This window comes from Panthera tigris, chromosome A3 (assembly GCF_018350195.1).
Source record: "Panthera tigris isolate Pti1 chromosome A3, P.tigris_Pti1_mat1.1, whole genome shotgun sequence".
In the NCBI taxonomy this organism is placed as follows: Eukaryota; Metazoa; Chordata; class Mammalia; order Carnivora; family Felidae; genus Panthera; species Panthera tigris.
In genome coordinates, this window is record NC_056662.1 from 86,839,778 (window position 1) to 86,854,479 (window position 14,702).

At 40.7% G+C, this 14,702-nt stretch overlaps 1 protein-coding gene across 2 annotated transcripts in view; it reads right to left on the bottom strand.

The window, feature by feature from the left end:
- The window catches only part of TGFA (transforming growth factor alpha), a 111,185-nt gene that overhangs the window by 96,252 nt on the left and 231 nt on the right, over window positions 1-14,702 (bottom strand). The window lies entirely within an intron of this gene.

Genomic DNA, 14,702 nt, shown 5'->3' on the forward strand with positions numbered 1-14,702 from the left:
TCAACTACGGGTACCATGTGGGGCTAAAGAGTTTACTAGTGATGACCTTCAGGCACTGAAGTCACTGAGAAATGCTGAAACAGCTTCTAAATCATTGAAGAATGAGGTGGCTTAATGTTAATGTGTATGTGCCTAACAGAATGCCAGAATACCGAAGGAAAAAATTAATGGAACTACAAGGAGAAATGGATGAATCCGCTATTATATTCAGAGACTTCAATAACCCCCTATCAGAAATGGATGGATTCATCAGGCAGAAAATCAGTAAGGACACGCCATCAACCAACTGGATAGGACATTCGCAGACTACATTCAACAACAGAATACACGGTCTTCAGAACCTCATGTGAACTTCACCAAGATACACCATATTCTGGATTATAAAATACACTTTAACACATTTAAAATACTAGAAATCATACAGTGTCTGCTCTTAGACCGGAATGGAGTTATACCTGAAGTCAGTAAGAGGAATATAACTGGAAAACCCCCCAAATACTAGACATTAAACAAAATACATCTAAAAAACACCTGGGTCAAGGAAGAGATCTCAAGAGGAGTTAAAAAAATATTTTGAACTGGGGCGCCTGGGTGGCTCAGTCGGTTAAGCGGCTGACTTCGGCTCAGGTCATGATCTCGCGGTCCGGGAGTTTGAGCCCCGCGTCAGGCTCTGTGCTGACAGCTCAGAGCCTGGAGCCTGTTTTGGATTCTGTGTCTCCCTCTCTCTCTGCCCCTCCCCCGTTCATGCTCTGTCTCTCTCTGTCTCAAAAATAAATAAATGTTAAAAAAAAAATTAAAAAAAATATTTTGAACTAAATAAAAATGGAAACACAACTCATCAAAATTTGTGGGATGCAGCAAAAGCAGTGCTTAGAGGGAAATTTACATTACTGAATGAATATATTAGAAAAGAAGAAAAATCTAAAATCAGTAGTCTAAGTTTTCATCTTGGGAAAACTTAGAAAAGCAAATTAAATCTAAAACAAGCAGAAGAATAACGAAGCTAGAATAATAGGTTTAGTTACTGTTTTGACTACTTTAAATATCTGAAAATCAGTCATCCACGTGAGACAGTACTCCTCAAACTTTGCCACTAAACCCCCCTAAATGGCAAAGAGAAGGAACTCATACTTATTCCTCAAGAGTCTGGGGGCACACCCTGAAACATTCCAAAAGGAAAAAAAGAATAGAAATTTATCTGAAGTCCTATATCCTAAAAATTAATTTTGGTATTTCAATCTTGCATTCTATTAACTAATACAGCCGAGGGTTTATTTTATTTTTTTAATGTTTATTTATTTTGGCGGGGGAGGGGCAGAGAGAGAGAGGAAGACACAGAATCCGAAGAAGGCTCCAGGCTCTGAGCTATCAGCACAGAGCCCAATGCGGGGCCAGAACCCACAAACCGCGAGATCATGACTTGCGTCAATATCGGATGCTTAACTGACTGAGCAACCCCGGTGCCCCTGAGTTTGTTTTAATATAGAAGATAATAGATGATTTTTTTCTGTTAAATTCTTCTTTGATTCTTTAATTATTCTCTATTCCTGGGAGGCACACCAGATTTGGTCTGTGGCTCTGAGAATGCCATGGCACACTTACTCCACAGTACTCCCATCTGAAAAGGGGACGTGAAAATACAGTCTCCGTTAACCAGAACATCACACGGAGGACTGCAGGCCTGCCTCATGCCCCCAGTTCCTGCAAAGCACAAAGTTCCAGAAACAATAAGAACATACAAGCAGGTTCACCATGCCTTTCAGAACAGTGAGACCGAGGGCCCATCAGTCTTCAGGCAAGCTAAGGAATGAGGTCAGTCATCCTTTCTCCCCAGGGATTCAAACATGGTAAGTAATCCTTCTCTCCACCACCACAAGTGTTTCTTCCTCCAACAGGCTCTAGGTGGGACAGAAGTAGAAGTCTTGTCATGAAAGGGAGCCGTGAATGTGAAGTGCTATCTACTGTACTACACTGTCTACTTTCCCAGTTTTCAATATTTTCTGCCCCCACTTCCTGGGGCAAATGACGCATTCCCAACTCAAAACAATGTTTCACTATAGGATGAGCCTCAAATTAATGGAACAGAATGAAAACTCCACAAATAGACTCAAATACTCCTACACTGTCTCAAGTGACAAAAGTAGGATTTGGAATCAGTGATTAGAGAATAAATTATTCAACGAATGGCATAGAGTAACTGGATCAGTATTTGGCAAAAAGGCAAGTTAGATTTCTATCCCACATGTTACACCGAAATATATTCCCAAAGAATTGAAATTGATTTATTTTTTATTTGAGAGCAAGAGTGAGAGAGAGTGAGCGAGCAGGGGAGAGGGACAGAGGGAGAGAGAGAGAGAGAGACAATCTCAAGCCGGTTCCATGCTCATCGCTGAGCCTGACACAGGGCTTGATCTCACGACCCCGGGATCATGACCTGAGCCCAAATCAAGAGTCTGACGCTCAACCAACTGATCCACCCACGTGCCCCAAGAATTGAAATTTAAATCCAAAAAGTAACATAAAAGTAGGAGGGGAGGGGCGCCTGGGTGGCTCAGTCAGTTGAGCGGCCGACTTCGGCTCAGGTCATGATCTTGCGGTTTGTGAGTTCAAGCCCTGCTGACAGCTGGGAGCCTGGAGCCTGCTTCGGAATCTGTGTCTCCTCCTCTCTCTGCCCCTCCCCTGCTCATGCTCTGTCTCTCAATGACAAATAAACGTTAATAAAAATTTTTAAAGTAGAAGGGGAAATGAGACAAAGAGTCACAGCAAATTCCTTTCTATCCCAAGTAGAAATCCTAAAGGAAAAACGAACAGATTTTAAGTCCTTAAAAGTTAAAAACAAAAACAAAATGATACTTCTGTAAACCCAAACACAACACATACAAATGTACCCAGGACAATGAAGGAAATATTTTCAATAGATCTTTTAAAAAAACTGCTTACAAATCAATAAGAAAATAATCTACCTGAAACATGGTCTAATTCACAAGAAAATTCAAACACTCAAACATGAAAAAAAGCATTCAATGTTATCAAACTTTGGTTTTAACCAAAGAAATACAAATTAAAACAATGAGACACCATTTTTCTAACACAGTTAACAGAATCTAGAAAATTAAAATACTAATCATAGGCAAGTTTGCCAACAAATAGGCATTCACACGTAGGTGGTAGACATATAAATCTGTACAGCTTTTTGGAGGGCAGATTGTCAAAACATATTAAGAGGTGAAAAAGTGTGTACCTTTTGACCTAGTAGTGCATTTCTGGGGATTTGGTCATAGAAGATAATTAGAAGATACTAGTAATGATTTAGCTGCAAGAATTTTCATTTCAGGTTTGAATATCCGGGTTTGAGACAACCTATATCTCTACCCATAAAGGATGGACAAATGAACAATGATAGAGTTGTACAATGGAATGTGTTATAGACATCATAAAAAGGATAGGTTGATAGATTTTTTTTTTTTGCATTTTTGCTACAGAAATATCTTCCCTACATACTATAAGTGAAAAGCAGATTTAAAAATACCAAATGCTTTTTTTTGTTTGAAGGAAGAAGTGAGTTTACAAATATCTGTATCCATACAGAGAAAGAGATCTGGTAGGATACTTGCCAGTTAAACCTAGTAAAATGATGTCAAATTTGGGGGGTGCTTTTTTGATTCTTCTGTTTATAGATTCTGATTTGAACTTCATTTTGGAAAAAAGAGTGAGGGGGATTTAACCGAGGCCAGCAGAGAAGGTGTGTACCCCGAATGACCCACGTGGGGAGGTGGTGACCAGAGGGTGGACGTGTTCTGTGGACACTAAGAAGCCTGTTTGTTTTGGGGTTTTCTTTTTAATGTTTTTTTGAGAGAGTGAGAGAGCAAGCGAGTGCAGGCGAGGTGCAGAGAGAGGGGAGTCAGAGAATCCGAAGGAGGCTCCCTGCTGTCAGCACAAAGCTCCATGTGGGGCTTGAACCCAGGAGCCCTGAGAACATGACCTGAGCCGAAGCTGGACGCTCAACCGACTGAGCCACCCAGGCGCCCGTTTTGGGGTTTTCTTTGTGTGGCAAGGGAGGGGCTGATGAGATTTAGAGACAGTCCAGATCCTGAAAGATTCCCCATCTGTGTGATCTATGAGTTTACCTCACCTCTCTAAATAATGCTCAGGCTCCAAGCTTGCTTTCATTCCAGTTCAGGGGCCTATGATTCATCCCCTGAAACCCTAATTATAACACCCAAGGTCTGCTATGTGCAAAAAACATCTGTCATTGTTTAAATTTGCTGGCAGGGAATGTGTACAGCATGCAAACAGGCCTGATGATACGCTCCTCCAAAGCAAAAATAATAACCCAGAAACTGTTCCAAGGTGAGAAGTGTTCAAGCCCAGAGTTTCCGACTGAGCTCAGTGACATAGAAGATGAACAGGTTATGTCCCTCCATAGTTCACATGCCAGCTCCTCAGAGCCACTGCCATGGTCAAAGTTATAGGTCTTACGCTTTCTCTTTCAACCAAGAAAAGTATCTTATGTTTGTGTTCGCTGTATTGGTTCCCAAGGCCCAGCAGAGGGAGGGGAGCAGAGTGTGTAATTGCAAACCTCTCATTTATCTGCTTCAGCCACTTTTGTGTCACCGCATTACGTGTACCATTTAGCCAGTTAATCTCCTGCACCTCTTGGAAGTAATTACCCAGAGAATGCCTCTGACCTGGCAAGAGATGACGAAACAGCAGTAAAGGTGCATCTGTCCTTTAAGTGCCCAGGAGAATTGTTTACTGACCTCATTCAAACTCAGATCAAAGGCCCTAAAGAACTCAAGCTGAAGATATGGTCTCTTTGTAAGAATCCAATATTTTTTTTTACTGAGAAGTTCTGATCGTAAAAACAAAAAAGAACCAAAAAGCAAATGAGCAAATGGCAAAAATCTCCCACACCAGTACTGGCTGTCTTGCTTCAAACACTCTAGTGGCATCTCATGGACACAGTAGTGTATTTGGAGGTTTTTAAACTTTTTAAAGCTTGAGCCAACAGGAAGCTAGTTAGTAGCCTTTGCTAGAAATTACAATGCCACGCATCATCCAAATCAGAAATGGCATTACTATAACAACTTTGGCACATGCAGTTATGCAAATAAACTGGTTATTTCCCTGGGCTCCTGGGAACACTATTAAAATGAAGCCTTCGCTTGAATTTGGTTTAAGATTAAAAAGAAGGGGCGCCTGGGTGGCTCAGTCGGTTAAGCGTCCGACTTCGGCTCAGGTCACGATCTCGCGGTTTGTGAGTTCGAGCCCTGCATGGGGCTCTGTGCTGACAGCTCAGAGCCTGGAGCCTGGTTCAGATTCTGTGTCTCCCTCTCTCTCTGCCCCTCCCCTGTTCATGCTCTGTCTCTCCCTGTGAATGAAAGGAAGAAAGAAAGATAGAAAGAAAGAAAGAAAGAAAGAAAGAAAGAAAGAAAGAAAGAAAGGTTTTGCATCCCCCCCCCCCCAAAGTATTATCAAGAAAAACAAACTTAAAAATGTATTTTGTTTTGGGGGCCTAGGTACTTATTTTCATATTTGGTAAAGTCACATTAGCTGGGACCACAGATGCAAAAGAAAACTTTAAGTTAAAATGAGATTGTTTACAAATCTATGCTAGAAATTTAGAAATCTGAATTGAATAGATGGTGAGGAAAATAATTACCAAAAATGACTCAAGAGGTGGAAAATTTAAACTGACCACTAGCAATTTCTTTCAAGCCTTCACAGAGCCATTTGCTTCCATATCTCAACTACTTAAGAGTATATAACAGACGGAATGTTTTAAAATGTATTTTATAGAGCTGACATAATGCTGATATCAAAACCTAAAAAGGAGGGGCACCTGGGTGGCTCAGTTGGTTGAGCGTCTTGATTTCGGCTCAGGTCATGATCTCAGGTCATAATCATAGGACAGAGCCCGAGTTGGGCTCATTGCTGAGCGTGGAGCCTGCTTAAGATTCTTTCTCTCTCCCTCTCTGCCCCTCTCCCTCGCTCACACTCTCTTAAATAAAAAACAAAACACAAAACACAAAACAGAACACTAAAAAAGAAAACAAGGCCCCCAAACTTCAGAATGGATCAAATCCAGCAGTATGCACAGAGAATAATCCCACAGAGCCAAGGAGGGTTCATTCCGGGGAAGTGAAGGATGGCTTTAACATAATCAGGTCAATAAAAGTCCTCAAAACATTTGAAAAAAGCAAGACCCACAACTCGTATTATCTCCTCTGCTTTAAAAAACAAAGCTAAATGCCAAATCTTTTAGTAGGTTATAAAGTGCATTTTATTAACGTGATAAAGTTTATTTGTATATATACACATACAGTAAAACCTTGGATTGCGAGTAACTTGTTCTGCCAGTGTTCTGCAAGATGAGCAAACACTTCCAATATATTTTAACTTGATAAACGAGTGACGTCTTGCAATGTGAGTAATATGTGACGGTAAATGTCACGTGATCACAACTGAGCCAAATGGTTCTTGAAATTCGCTTTGATATACAAGTGCTTTGGATTACAAGCATGTTTCTGGGACAGATTATGCTCACAAACCACGGTTTTACTATATATACATTTTCACACCTATGTATATATAATATGTCCTCACATATACATAATCACAAAGTCATCCTTAACTGTTTATGCTACAAATATTATCAGTAAGTCAAGAAAAATGAAAGGATATCTATTGCCTTTTAAAAAATGTTCTTTGGGGTGCCTGACTGGCTCAGTCAGTTAAGCGTCCCACTTCAGCTCAGGTCATGATCTCACAGTTGTGGAGTTCGAGCCCCGCATGGGACCCTGGGCTGACAGCTCAGAGCCTGAAGCCTGCTTCCGATTCTATGTCTCCCTTTCTCTTTGCCCCTTCCCCACTCAGTCTCTCTCCTCTCAAAAATAAATAAATATTTAAAAAATAAATTAAAAAAAAATAAAAAATGTTCTTCAAATTCTAGCCAGCTATAAGAAAAAGTAGTAAGGGCTAAAAATATGGAATGGAAGGAGGAAAAGCTATCACTATTCAAGATTACATGATCATGTACCGGCAAACCAAAGAGAATAAACTGAAGGACTATTAGAATTAACAAAACCCATTACAAAAGAAATATATATTTTTATTATTATTTTTTTTTTAATTTTTTGATGTTTTTATTTATTTTTGAGACAGAGAGAGACAGAGCATGAGCAGGGGAGGGGCAGAGAGAGAGGGAGACACAGAATCTGAAGCAGGCTCCAGGCTCTGAGCTGTCAGCACAGAGCCCAACGTGGGGCTCGAACTCACAAACCGTGAGATCATGAAGTGATCTGAAGTCGGACACCCAACCGACTGAGCCACCCAGGTGCCCCAGAAATACATATTTTTAAATACTAGCAACAACCGGTTATAATAGAGAGCAGGAGGAAATGTCTAACTCGCTAAAACACAAGCTCTAGGTCTTATTTTTGGCTGATTCCCTAGCATTTAGAAGCTGTCTTGGCACAGAATAGGTGCTCAATAAACATTTGCAGAATACATGCATGAACAAATTCACAATAAGTGCAAAAATACAAAATAATAGAACCAAATTAAATACAGATTCAAGTACTTATAGGAATTTAGCATGGGATAAAAATGGAATATCAAAACCATAGTAGACAGGATAGATTATTCCACAAATAGCAATTGAGACCATTAACTGGTTGACTATTAAAAAAAATGAAATGTGAGTTGTACTTCATACCATATAAAAGAATAGATTCCAGATAGAATAGTTGAACATAATATATGAGACTTAGGAGAAAAAAAATAAGTAAATATTTGCCTTATCTTAGGCAAGATTTTCCTTGTCTTAGGAAGGTTCTCCTAACTGTGTAAGTGATGGTAGAGAGCTTAAAGGGGAAAGATATATTTTTTTGGTTTCTGCTACATAAAAACCTTTGGTATGTCAAAAATACCATAACCAAAAAAGATATACAATAAATGGGGGAAACACCTGCAAAATATTAATATCCTTTTTATATAAATGGTTATTATAAAGCTCTAAGGATGCTCAATCAATATGAAAAAAAATTGAAAAGATTAAGTTGCAAATAAGATGACATGGCCAACAAAAATAATTTAGTCATCTCAGCAAATATTAAATATGAAGACTGGACTGAGGTCTCCAATCAACTTGGCAAATGTTAAAACTAACTTCTAGAGTTATGGAAGATTCAAGAAAATGGTGTTCATACACTGCTGGTGGGAGAAAAGACCAATTGCTAGGAATTTTTCTAAAGATGTGCCAAACATTTATGTACACAAATGTCTGTTGTATCATTTATCTTCCTTGATTTCAGGCATTTTAATATAGGCTTGTTAAAAAAAATTAACCAATTGAAACCAAGGCACTGTCCTATATATACAGTTCTATGCCTTTCTAAGTTTAATAGACCATGAAACCTTTATTCTTTCAAATAGCTACATAGCAAATCATTGTACTGTTGTACAAAGATAACTTGTTTAAGGAATCTCCTTAAATAGTTATAACAGTGGGTACTGGCAACTTGTTATTGTTATAAACTAATCAATAATCACCATCCTTTACATTTTTATTTGCGTATTTAGGCAACTATTTAAACAGGATATATATCAAAAAGTGGAACTGATAACCCAAGTTATGCCCGCCTAAAATTGATAGCTATTGCCACACTACCTTCCAAAACAGTTGTATCAACTTATATTCCCAATAGTGTGCAGATTCTTCACAGTGAGAAATGGGAAAAATGTATATGGACAAAAGTGTTTCAAAATTGGTTAATTATATTAAATCTAGTCAAGCGGTTATTTCCCAGCCACTAGGAATGATGTAATGGGTGAATGTTTAATGACTTAAAAAATGAATGACTTAAAAAGTGTTTATTATGAAGGTTGTTAAATTGCAAAAACAAGTAAGTTAAACAGTGTGAATCCATCAAAATTCAGATATGCTTTCAAAGAATATCTACCTATATATTCATCCATAGGCTCTATAACAAAATGTTAATCATGGTTATCTTTGGGTGTTAGAACAACAGGTCACTGAAACACTTTTTTCTCTTATGCTTTCCAGAATTTGCAAATGGTCTAGAAAAGGGGAAAAATGTTTTTCTGCAATCATTAAAAACATTAAATCCTAATCTATTTTTGAAAAATAACAATAAAACAATTATTCTGAAGACTAATTGTATCAGCATTGGTAGAATTTGTATGCAACCACCCTTGATAGTTTAGGATAAATGTTAACTATGTGGCCAAGTGTTTGCCAACAGAGTCTACACTACCCCAGAGGGTCCTCAAGTGTGTAGTGGTCTCCTCTGAGGTTCCACTTGTGCTCTAGATGGGCCAAGGGCAGAGATGAACACCCAGGATCTCTGCCTCTAAAGAATCCCCAACTGCTAGAGAGGACAAGCACCAACCAATGTTAATCCAAGGCAGGACATGGAGGGAGCAGAGCGCTGCTGCTGAGGTTCCCAGACAGAAAAGTTAACACATTCAAAGATAAAACCAAAAAACGTAAGACAATAGCTGGCTGGTGTTCTGTAAGTTACACAAGCTTGTTACACAAAGGAGTTACGCATACATCCCTTCTTGAGGAAGTCCTAACCATTTCTCTACAAGTACTTGAGAAATGCAAACACTAGAGTGGGGGAAACTGAATGCTTTTCAAGGTAAGGAAGCAGACAACAAAAAATTAAAAGCAAAAGTGCTGAGCATAGAATTCACTTGACTAGGGGAGAGACTCCATGTGAAATTGTGTTTCCTATGACTTGAGGGGGGAAAAAGGCACTAGCAAATATAAAACTCCATTTCAACAAACTTCTTTTTCCAAGCCCAGGTAACAACTATTTACGTCATATTCAATACAACCAATTCATTTTTTTCAGTTTATTTATTTATTGTGTGAGAGAGAGAGAGAGAGAGAGAGAGAGAGAGAGAGAGAGAGAGAAACAGAATCCTAAGCAGGCTCCGGGCTGACAGCACCAATGTGGGGCTCGAACTCACAAACCATGAGATCATGACCTGAGCTGAAACCAAGAACCAGACACTTAATTGACTAAGCCACCCAGGCACCCCAGTACAACCAATTCATAATGTGTCAAAAGACTACCCAGATTTTTGGAGTTGGTCTAAAGAGAATGTGCCTTGTACTTGAAGAGCTCCAAAGAGATGGTTCTGGTAGCCTAGATTTTAGGCTTTCCTGATTCTATGAAAGATTTTTTATACTTGACATTTCACAAGGGAAAAAGAAAGGCAAAACAAAACCAGAAGTCACTGTAAAAGTGCTCGAATTCTCCATCTAGATGCAATCTTAAATATATTAGCCTTCAGCATAAAATTAAATTCGTACTTTAAAATGAGGTGATTAAAAATAGTTGAAATGACAGCCAAACAACGGTCAATTTTTGGCAACCCCCCAAAAAAGAAAGCGGGAGATGCTTAGCATTTGTCAGCTTAAGTCTAATGAGAGAAGATGGTCACATTTTCCAGAGGTAAAGGTCAAGGACACTTATGACAATTAAGAGATCTCAGCAAGAGTTCTAACTCTGCTCTGGTCAGCAAGACAGGCCACAGAAGCACCTTTAATAATGGCTCGTAAATCCACAGCAGCATTCATAAACATCAGCACGTACTTTAGATAAAACGCAACTGGGTAAGCCAGAAGCTTCCCTAACAGGAATCGGCTGAAGAGCAGTGGTTCTCCAAGGGCCCCTCTCCTCTCCTCCCCACCAGCAGCTTAAGCTACACCTGGACACTTGTCAGACATGCAAACTCCTACCTCCTGCCAGGCAACCTGGTTTACCAAGCCCTCCAGGTGGCTGTGATTTGAGGCACGCTGTGGAAGGTCCTACAGAGGTTTTACATGTGAAACCAGGCACAAGATACCCAATTCAGTGTGCCACACTAATCCCATTTTGGCTGACCCAACCTCCACTTCCCAATGCCCATCCCTTTCAGCGGGCAGTCCACAGAGTAGGACTTTGTTCAAACACACTTTCAAAAGGCCCTTAGAGATAGGTCTAATGGAAAAGTCAGCTATTTTTCCTATGTTACCATAGTAACAGGAAGCATCATTTACTCCTGTAAGAAAGGTCCCCTTTGCAGGGGACATTGAATATTTACAGAAAGATCTCTTTATCCTAGGAAACCAAATTTTGGAAAAGCAAATATGGGAAACTTAGCCTCTAAGCCTTCCATATACACCTTTACAGCCCATGTTCTAAGTGAACTTTCCCTAATTATGGCTGCCCAATAAGGAAAACATGTGTCCTGGGCAAACCTCCACTGTCTACTCTGAAAGACATCATTTCCATGTAATGGAGAAGAGGGCTGTCTTACTTCATGCCCTCTACTGGTCCCTCAGTCCCAAATCCACAGGGAAGCTGACCTGCTTCATCTGTACCCATCCTTAATGACACCTGGGGTCCTAGGACCCTTCTTTAGGTTACAACCAGTCCTCCTTCTGGGAACTGCCATAAACATAATGGTTATTTCTGGATTATAAAATCCATTTCTGTATTATAAAATCAATTTCATTTTGTGTGTAGTCCTTTATAAGTATAGTTTATAAATAGCTTCTATATTTACCATCTCATTTGATTCTCCTAACAGCCTGTGAGGTGGGTGCAGTTTTATTATTCCCACTTTACAGGTAAGAAAACTGGAACTTAGTGCTGACTTCAATAAACTGACCACTGAACACTGAGAAAATACAAATGTTTTGCATCAAAAATTAAAGAATTCATGACGTCCAAAAAAAAAAAAAATCCCAAACTTGCTTGAATTGGCATCTGCCAAATGACCCTCACTAAATCATTAAGTGGGTTTTTAGGTTGGGTGGTATTTTCTGGCTTAGGAAAGGTGGGGAGCTAGAAGATAAGACAGACAAACTTTCCAGCTACAGAATGGACACAATCTGCTGTAACATCTGGAATTCTATGGGGTTCAAAGTTATAACAACAATGGTGATGATGGCACTAAGATTAAGATTAATTCAATTCTTACTACGTGACAGGCACCATTCTATGTTCGTTAAATATATCCAACAATCCTGTTAATTTCACAGATGAGCAAAACAAGACACAGAAAAGCTAAGTGACTTGCCCAGGATCACACCATCTTGTTCCCTGCTCACAGAGGAGGATGTGGGACTGAAGGTGCCAAGCTCCTATGAGGTGTGCCTGGTCAGTGACGGAAATCTGACATGGAGGCAGCCACCACAGGAACCCGGATCACATTTCCAATGTTGCCATTTAAGCAACAGTCTCCACACTCTTCCAGCCAAAACATCAATCATCGCTCAGGTTCCAAGTAATCAGGAGCATCAGCTGAGACTCCAAACAACCAGTTTCTTTTCAGACTGTCTCCACGAAGATTGGGGAGGAGGGGAGAGATCTCGGCTTTCTAGATTTGCCGATTTGCCTGGAACTGCCTTCAACCAATTTAAGAGAAATTAGAGAGGAAATGTGCAAATTAAAGATGCATGTGGCACTGATGAGTGCTATTCAGTAATCTAGCAGAAAGTGAGGTGGGAGGCAGAAGTTGTAGTCAATGATCAGAACTAAAGCCTTAAGAAAAAAGAAATATAAATTTAAAAAATGGTGTAAAGTACTCCTACCTTCTTTTTCCAACTGCTCATATTTTATTTATTTATTTTATTTATTTTTTGGGGGGATTGGTAAAGCTCTTTATTTTTTTATTTTTTTTTATATATGAAATTTATTGTCAAATTGGTTTCCATACAACACCCAGTGAAACTGCTCATATTTTAGAACTGTATGAGCCAGGTTTTACATACTGATCAATCTTTTTAAGTTTATACATTCTTTTCTTAAGAAACAAAGATCAGGTTGAACTACGAGGCAAAAAGGAAAAATAACATGACGAATGCATGCAATCTTCATGGGCAAGGGTAGGGCAACTTTCAAAGGTGCCTTCAAATTTGTTCACCATCTTTTCCTGCCTCTAATTTTCACTGAATAACCTAAGACCGCCTTCAGATCCTAGGAGTCCAACAGAAAACCCAATTTAACAGCAAGTTCTAGGGTATTCCATATAATCTCACCTTCAGGAAAAGTCCCCAAACTGGGAGATGGGACTCTAGTGACCAACCACAGTTAAGTGACCTTTCAACCCCTTGATTCTCCCACACTCTAACAATCCTGGCCTAAGTACTTACTCACTGTGGGCTTTGGGTACTTCACCTTCCTCCTCTGTAAAACAGGGAAGATAATACCTTCTTCATCAGGTTGGTGGGAAAATTAAATGAATAGCACTTATTAATTAAATGAAAAGCACTTAGAACAGTGCCTGGCACACAGTAAGTGCTCAAATAGCATAAGCTATTATTACTACCAGAATTTGCAAACAAACAAAAAACACTACAAAGGCACCTGCAGACAGGAGGCTTCTGATGTACCAGTAATGTTTTGTTGCTTTAAAAACCATCTAAAATCAGAACTGTCAATACAAAAAATTAAAAAGGTTTTGTAAACGGGGAGGAAAAGCCATCCATAATCATGCCACCTGTTGGTGAGTTTCAGGGTAAGCTACATCTCTGAGCCTGGGTTCCACCACTGCTCCGTTTCCCTCTAAAACGATGCCTCCCCTCCTGCTGCGGTTCTTAACCAGCGTTTCATGGGCAGAATTACAGGCGGGTCCGTGAGCCCTCTGAAACTGTACAGGAACTGGGTGAGGCTGCGGCTCTGGGCATTTTTTAAGGGGAAGGGCTCCACAGCTTTTCTCAGGCTACAGTAAATTATCCAGGTAGGAGCAACTTGCTTTATAGGGTTAAGCTCAGGGGATGTCGACTGAGCAATTCATTTTACGGAAGCTGCACCAATAAACCTGAACACCTGGGCTGTTAACCAGCTATCTCAATAGCAGAGAGGCCCGGCACGGAGAGGGGCGAGAGCCCGCCAGGCAGCGCACTGCACTGCGCCCCTTACCCCTTACATACGGTCCTGTGAACTTCACCGCGGAAAAACTCACGGGCTCCACAGACGAGACCCAGGTTTGGCGAGTTTAACTTTCCCTCCCTTCCCCCAACTCGCGTTCCCTTCCAAGAACAAACGCAAAGGAAATTGGCAACGCTCCGTCTAGGGTTTCACTCCTGCCCTCGGCTGACACTTAAACCACTTCTCCCAGGGAAGTTAATTAAAAGCACAATTAATCCGCACAAAAATCCAAAACATACCCCAAAGCTCAAGAGCTCCTGAAGTTAGAAGATTGAGGGCTCCTCTGCTGATTGTGACCTTCTGCCCGTCACTGGGTCTCAGGGGTAGGCAGGGGATACGACAGGGAAGAGGCATAGGGTCTGACGCCAGCCACCTTCTCCGCGTCTATGCTTACCGCCACCAGTGAGGACGGGCTTGGTTGGAGACAGCCAGGTATGCAGGTAGGTGTGGGCAAGTGTACGGACACCGAGCCGCGGCGGATTAAAGTTCAAGCCCGTTCGCACACCGCTTCCCCTTCCCCGGCCGGCGTTCTCACGCACGGCCCAGGCGGCCACTCCCCGGGGAAAGCCTGGGCGCTCGACGGTCCCCCTCTTTGGAATGGGCTCCTCCAAAACCCTAGTAAGCCCTCGTGACTTCCACTGCCCCCCACCCCCAGCCTTCAACCCTTGAAAAGCATGAACCTCCCTCGACTCTCCTAGGCGGGCGCAGAAAACCCCCAGGAAAAAGAAATGGAGAGGCCAGCGGAAAGCG